We start from the raw sequence: 8,303 nt of genomic DNA on the forward strand, positions 1-8,303 counted from the left end.
AGTCGACTGAAGTGTAGCTAAATTGGAGCAGCATCGCAAACAAGAGCAAGAGCGAGAGCAGCAGCGTGAGCAAGAGCAATAGCAAGAGCAGAGCAGGCAGGGGACTGAGAGCAAGAGCAGAGCAGCAGCGTGAGTGAGAGCTAAAGCAGCAGCAGCTCCTACTAATGTGGACGTCGCCGCCGAGGGAGCGATGCCATGGAGGAAGTGGCCGGTGACGCCGCCGTGGATGGAGCTGCGCCATGTCGGTTCGGGACCGAGCGCCGGCAGCATCATGAGATCGAATCAAGAAGAAAATGCGGAGATTAGTGTACAACCTCTTTGGTGGTGCCGATTAGGCCGCAGCTTCATCCGAGGAAACGGTGATGATGATGCTCTTTCGGTGGTGCGGGTGAAGATGGCGTTGTGGGAATGGAGGTGGCGCGAAAGATGACGGGAACGTCAGGGCATCTCCTTGAAGGTGGAGGACGGGGTGGCTGAACTGGCGGGACGATGAGGGACGTCGAGGTGTTGCTGTGGACGACGTCGTCGGGAAAGAGGCTCCGGCTGGGTGGCGGACGGAGCAGGGTGTGGGGTTTCTTCGCGGGTTTTCGTGGCCTTGGTGTATGAATGGGTGGGCGGATGGGATGGTAGTGGGGAACCATGGCTTAGAGACGCGCTTGTCCGAAATGTGGGGTAAGTTACGAAAGTACCCCCACCGATGTGAGGCGGTTCTTTCGGTTCAGGGGTACCACGAGCATTTCGCGTGTCGGGATTTCACAGGAGGTGGATGTTTTCGCGCGCGTTGTAATTTCGGAATAACAAGGCGCGGGTTGAGATGGAGGGAGTTGTCAGAGAACTACAAGACAAAGATATATCTTAATATTTTGGGCTAACAACGCGCGGGTTGAAGAGGTGGGAGTTTCGCAGCACGATAGATAGAGACGCTAGCTTGAATTTTCGGCATAACTAGGCGCGGCTTGAAATTTCGGAAGAACAAGCTTAATGTGTACCCAAAAAAAGACAATTTGCACCTCAACACGCACAACACACACACAAACACCATTTAGACTAGAGTAAGGTACACATGCATTGCACGCATGCGATTTGGCAACCAAATTATGAATAAATACCACATTATAGCATGCAAGCTTTGACTCATATATGCATGATGTAGATGTTCGTTTAATTCTTATAGTTCATTTCATTCAAAATCATCTAGTTTTTATAAGAAAGCTAATCTATTTTAAGATTCATGGAATTGTGCGTCGTAAGACATAAAGTAAAAAGAAATAATGGCAAATCATGTAGAAAAACATTTGGGCAATTCTGATACGGAAGATTCTAGAACAAATAAGAAGTGCTTGTGTTTTGATGTTTGTGCATTATGCTTAAGTTCAACCGTGGAGTCTTGTAGATTATACATGTGGCCAAATCTGTGGAATCTAGATGATATCCAATGGCCAGTAGTGCTCAAATTTGCCATCTTTGGACCATCGGATTCGCCTCATCCAACGACCATCTTTCAATGTTAAAGTTACCGGCACACAATATAAAAAAATATAAAATATATAAAATATATATATAGGGGTATAGATATAGATATGTGATGCGAAAGCCGCCCATCATCTCCAATTAGAATAGTGTGTCCATGCACGGACGCGACGTGGCCAAATGATGTCTGCCATCGGTATCTCAAATTCAAATCAGTCTGACCTTGTTCAATGTGTATACATTACAACATGCTCGTTTCCAAACCACACCGCACAGATCTCCGTTGTATTCATGCATGCATGGGTTTCAAACATTAGGATCTCTTATTCAAATATTTGAATTCAACTTTACATTGATTATGATGTCACCTATTCTTTTACACCCACACAGTAGTCTTCTCTTTATAATTGTACCACTAACTTTCTCTCGTGCATGCATGCACACACACTACGAGTCGACATTATCCATCGCACGCATGCAATCTTTTTCTTCAGGTCGGTCTCCCATGAAGGCACACACCCACACACATCCCCCTCTCCATCATATCGGGCATTCTTTATCTCTCACGCGTGCATGCGTAACGATCGATGTTCCTCTATGTATGTGTGTATATAGCTAGGTCTTCCATAGTTTTCCACACAAACCGATCAATCGATATATCCACTGAGGTCTCACCCTCTTTCCCACGTCCACATCGATCAATCTATACCTCTCTATATAGGATTAACATATATAGCTAATACACCCACATTAATTATATATCCAACGTCCCCCTCTCATGATCCATGCCTTCCGCTTCATCTCTCAGACGCGTGCACAATGTCGAAGACAGGGGGCATTAAGGGCCCTGCCCCCTCCCCCCTAACATCACTATATGTCGAGGCTAATATGAATGTGATCATTAGACAATTGCTGCTAAAAATGGTTTAAGTTCATGAATTGACCCTCCTCGTAAAGGATTAGCAATGCTTGGCCCCCTAGCTCATTTATTTTTCATGGCTCCACCACTGTGCGCAATAGCGCACGTGTTCGCCCCCTCTCTCTAAATATCGATCTCGCACTTGTGCATTCCTTCATAGTCTCCCTCCACTCGGCCCCTCGCACCATCTTCTAGCCCCCCACCGGATTTTGCCACATGTACAATCTAGCAGACTCCATGGATGAACTTAAGCATAATGCACAAACCTCAAAACAACAATGGTTCTCTTTTGTTCTAGAATCTTCCGTATCATAACTGCCCAAACTTTTTTTCTAGTTGAATTGCCATTATTTGTTTTTTACTTTAAGCTTTACAACGCAAAATTCCATGAATCATAAAATAGATTAAGGGCTTGTTTGATTCAAAGGATTCTCAAAGGAATTTTGGAGGATTCTAATCATTAGGAATTTTTCCTATCTTGGTTGTTTGATTCGTAGGATTGTAAACCATAGGAATTTTTCCATATGACTCATTTGCACTAGATTTCATAGGAAACATCCCGTCCACTCAAACCTCTTTGAAAGAATTCTGCATTTTTTCTATGCAAAATCAAACACTCGTACAATCCTGTAGGATTCAAGACGACATTCCACTATAATCCCATGTTTTCCCTATTCCCGCGTTATTAGCTTTTCTATAAAAACTAATTGATTTTGAATGAGATGAACTATAAGAATTAAATGAAGGGCTACATCAAGCATATATGACTCAGAGCTTACATGCTATAGTGTGGTATTTATTCATAATTTGGTTGCAAAATCTGATGCGTGCAATGCATGTGTACCTTACTAGTACTTCGAGTATGTGCAAAATATGTAAATTAGAATACCAATGGCACACTACACAATGTCTCTCTTACAGTTCATGAAGCCACGAGGCACATGTGGAGGCGTTGTCGCGACCTCCTTGTGTGGATTGATCACAGTGACGTGTTGCTGGTTCCAGAAGAATGTACTCGTCCTCCCTGAGCCATACTGGCGGTACATGCACGAAGCGAAGATGTGCATGCACGCCACGCACACACTCATTCCCTCGCACGCACACGCGGGTACATGGGCAGACGCAATTTTGTACCAAGATCCCCCCCATGTGATAATTTGACGCGTGTAAAGTCGCTCACTTCATTGATGGTCAATTAATACAGCGCATGCAAATTTAGTGGACATGAGGGCGGAAGAAAGACATTATTACTCCAATGCGCGCATGCGAGTAGTTAAATCGTGGGTTGCTAGTAGTACTTCCATTGATCTCCTTCGTATTTTGTGCCAATTTTTGACAGTAACATAATATTTACGCATTTGAGCAGTGTAGTACTTGAAATTTATGTTCCGCTAAACTCATTGGGAGCTGTTTCGGGCCTCGAAACCAAAACCATCAATTAATCTTTACCTTGTTCCCATCACATTCGAAAGCCTGCTCCCACCTACTAGTACGTACCAAACCTGAACGTGTTCCCACTATGCAGGTATTAGTACTAGTGCTAGTACTTAGGTTATAAAAAGGGGAACTACCTAACTGAAAATTACTCTACCTTTCCTCCTCATAAGTGCTTCTTCTTTGTCCTTCGTTGCCATGGCCGGTGAGCAGAGCTCTAGGTCGAGAACTACACGTAACAAGGGAGCGGCAACCAAGGCTGCAGAAAAAAAGAGAGGGCTCGCCGCCACGCAGAGACCTCAAAAGATCTGTCACGAGCAGGCGATGGCTCCCAGGAGCGCCCTAGCCGCTGAGGCGAACATGCTGAGCCGGTGGAGCTGGAGTCGTTATCCCTCGACGGCATGCCCGATCAGCTCAATAAGCACCTCAATAAGCAGAAGGAGTTCATCCAAGGCTTGATGGAGTTGCTAAAGGAGAGCCTCGACAACATGCCCGCTGAGCTCAATTAGCAGGGGGAGTTGACCGCCGGCTTGGTGATGCTGCTGAAGAAGAGCATTGCCTCGGAGAAGAAGGCGACCGGCCAAATCCTGCGACTTTAGGAGGACAAGGCGAAGCTCTGCCATGAGATCGACCTGTTGAAGGAGAAGAACGCCGGCTGGAAGAAGCTGCATGAGAATAGTAGTTCCTCGATGAAGATGTTTCAGGCCCTCGTCATGGAACAAAACGAGGAGTTGGCGAAGCTCCGCATCGAGCACCCGGCTACTGTCAAGGTACGTAATGCGGCCGTGGAACAGATGATGAAGGCTCGCGTCGAGAAATCCCGCGTCATGTACAGAATGAAGAAGATGGCGGAGGAGACGCGCAAGGAGATGGAGGTCGTGGAGGCGATGAAGAAGGAGTTACGACTCCACGGCAAATTAGATCATTTGGGGTGATAATCTTCCTTCTTCTTTTGCTCCTGTGTTTCATCTTTTGCTTCGGGCGTTTCGCCACACGTGTCACGTTCTCTGCGAGGCATGAATATAACAATGGTTTTTTTGAGGGAATGAATAGAACAATGCTAACAATGAGATGACTAGCAAATTAGATCATTTTTTATCGCCATATGGCACTGGACTGCCGTGTTTCGTGTTCCTCCATCGCAGTACTACTCCAGTGGAAACTTGAGTATACCACATGGTTCTTTGCTCCTCCTCGATTAGGTCGTCGGCGCATTTATACGAACAGTCAAATCACAAGGCCCCGCCTTCCAGCAGTAATGAGCCATCAAATCACAAAGGCCCTCGCCTCTCGTGAAACCGACCAAGCTAGACTGCCCCACCCTCTAGCCTTCTAAAAAATGTATACTTTTGTATAGCAGTAGTATCGATGGATTGCACCATGGAGCAAAACTTGAAATTAAAAAAAGGTGGTACATATAGAGAGCACTCGTCGCCAAATTATGCATATAGTACTATTAAAAAGGCTAGTCACAATAATGGTGTCTAGCACAACCCACCCCTCAAATAAAACTAAGAGGGTGCTTGGATACGTTTTAGTCCCATGACTAAAAGTAGTGGGACTAAAACCTGCAAGCCTCACCCATGCTTGGATCCAAATACTAAAAAGGCTAAAATCAAGTTAATGAGCATTTATTATCCTCCAAACCCTCCAATCCAGAACTCGCCTCTGTTAAAGGAGAGGAGTTATATGAGTAGAGAGAGGACTAATCCACATTTTAGTAGGGGTACCCCTGACTAAAATATTTTAGTCTCAAGACTAGTTTTAGCCCCTCTTTAGTCAGGGGTGCTTGGAACTTTAGCCTCTTAAAGTTACTATTTTTAGTCAGACTAAAATAAGTCCCTTGGATCCAAGCACCCTCTAAGCATCCTGGAATTCTTTGACAAAACTAAGCACCCTGAAATTCTTTGAGAACTAAACTGCTGGCTATATGATGTTGTCCATATATATTGTACGTATATAATGTGAGGAAACGAGTGGTAGTACTATACCAACTAAAAGATGAAACGGTAGAAATACTAGTATGTACGTACTGAAGAGTTAAAGTAATGAGAAGAAACATAACATAGTTCTACTGGGGGCTCAGCACAACACACCCCTCAAATTAAATTAAGCACACCTGAAATTAAACTTTGCAACTATTCCAGTAGACACTGCATTAGAACCACCATGAGCAACGACACTGCCACCTTACTTGGAGTCCTCGTCCACGTCCTTGACTTCGTCGTTGTCCCTCTTCCTCTTGGCCGATACTTCTTTGCTTGAACCGCACACTTGGCTATTACTCTTCATCCAACCGTTGTAGATATTGAAGCAAAGGTAGCCATCCATTGCAGCGTAGTGGATGTGGTCTATATCTAGTACATTCCGCTGCCATGCATGATGATGAAACGTGTATGGAGGTTTCTCCAGTTTACCGTACGACGGACGAACCATGGCTCCTACCAGGGTCAGCATTGAAGGCTGACGAGAGGACACCAGCCGATTCTTTTGGAGGTCGAAGGTGTTGCCTACAACGAGGCCTATCCGACGCAGGACTTCTTTGTCGTTACCAAAGTCTACAGTAACGAATTTGACTAGGTTGCTCTGGAGGAAGTCTGTCAGGACCCCGACTCGATGTCACATCGATCTAGCTGGTAACACCTCATATCACTTTGCGGCCTCACGCACGGTATCCCCACGGGTGTCGTCTTACCTTTTCCCGGGACCGTTTGCGCCTTTTGGCTCGCGTATATGAAAGTGTCGCTAGCATCCATATGATAAAGAGCCCGGGCTGACATGACTAGTCGTAAACCCAAAGTGGCACAGACTTACAGGGACAGGCATCCATGACCCAGCTTCGAACGTGTCGGTCATCAGCAAGTGGGTCCGGGCTGTAGCACTGGGCTAGCAGGACTCCGGTAAACCGGGCTGTAGCGGGCTAACAGGACTCCGGTACTCAAAGCGTGACATTTCCCCGAAGGGACAGACACAGGAACGAAGAAGGACACATGCCGGCCAGCCTAAGTGTTCCAGAGCAGTAGCAAGCTACCATGGCTCAGCGGTAACACTAGGAGACATTTCCCGGTAAGAGAGGCTACTAAAGATAAACAACTAGATAGCCAGATCCCACACATACCAAGCATTTCAATCATACACACAATATGCTCGATATGTGCAAATACAACGAAGCATCACAACATGACTCTATGACACAAGTACTTTATTTAAGGCTCAGTGAGCCATACATAACATACACACAAAGGTACGGGTCTCACGACCCAACATACAAGTCATACAATCATACAAGCCAGCAGCGGAAGTAACTTGTCTGAGTACAGACAACTAGTAAAATAAAAGAGGCTTGGAAAGCCTCTGGCTATACTATGTGGTCCTTCACAAGCTCAAGGTCACCACCTGGGTCTTTAGCCTACTCGTTGATGTCAACGTCTACATAGAACCCATCAGAAGGGGTTGCAGCGTCTTCTGTAAAAATGTAGATTATAGCAACATGAGTACAAAGGTACTCAGCAAGACTTACATCAGATCCTACATACATGCATAGTATCAAGAAGGGTTGGTGGAGTTATTGCAGCAAGCCAGCTTTGACTCTTGGCTAGGCTATCCTACGATACTTCAACTTGAAATAGTTTTGCGCACACGAGTCCACTATTCACCACTTCAATACACTACCGAGGATCCACCTCCGTCCTCCTACGTAGGAGCCATCCTCGGCACTCACACTTATCTTGAGGCTTTTAGTAGTTTCCATTTACTTGTCTATGAACTGTATAGGCAACCAAGTAGTCCTTTACCGCGGACGCGGCTATTCGAATAGATCATGTTAACCCTGCAGGGGGTACTTCTTCATACATGCTCTCACCACTTACCGTCGTTTACACGACATGTACTCGGCAACCTTCAAGCGGAAGCCCAACGTGGGTGTCGGCCACGACCTACCTAATCACCTAAGCCTCCAGTCCAGGTTTATCGCCTATTCAGGTTCCATCCACAGGGAGTCCGGCCGAGGTTTCCCATACGGCCCCGAACGATGCGAACAGGGTTCCCGAGATACCTAACGGGTATTCGGTACACCCGGCCACGTACCTACCGCATCACAGCCCACCCCTACGGTCAGCGCTGTCCACGGCCTCCAGTAGGCTACAAACACCAGAAACTACTTGCAACTCCTGGACGGAGAACTAGGGTGAACAAGAAGTCGAGAGGGTCCATTGGTTTCGGGCCCAATGCATGGTAGTAGCTGATTCTTAAATCACACATACAGATCTCAGTGCTTAAGGTCGGCTTCAATGAAACAACCCACCATGTACTCCTACATGGCCTCTCATCGATACCTTTACCAAATCGTGTTCACCACACCACTCTCATTACCGACATAATCATTTCACTCTAGCCCATCACCCAGATGAACCAGACCTGACACGACTCTAAGCATAGCAGGCATAGCAAGGTAGGAACAACACATACATATGGCTCAATC

Source organism: Triticum dicoccoides, chromosome 6A (assembly GCF_002162155.2).
Source record: "Triticum dicoccoides isolate Atlit2015 ecotype Zavitan chromosome 6A, WEW_v2.0, whole genome shotgun sequence".
In the NCBI taxonomy this organism is placed as follows: Eukaryota; Viridiplantae; Streptophyta; class Magnoliopsida; order Poales; family Poaceae; genus Triticum; species Triticum dicoccoides.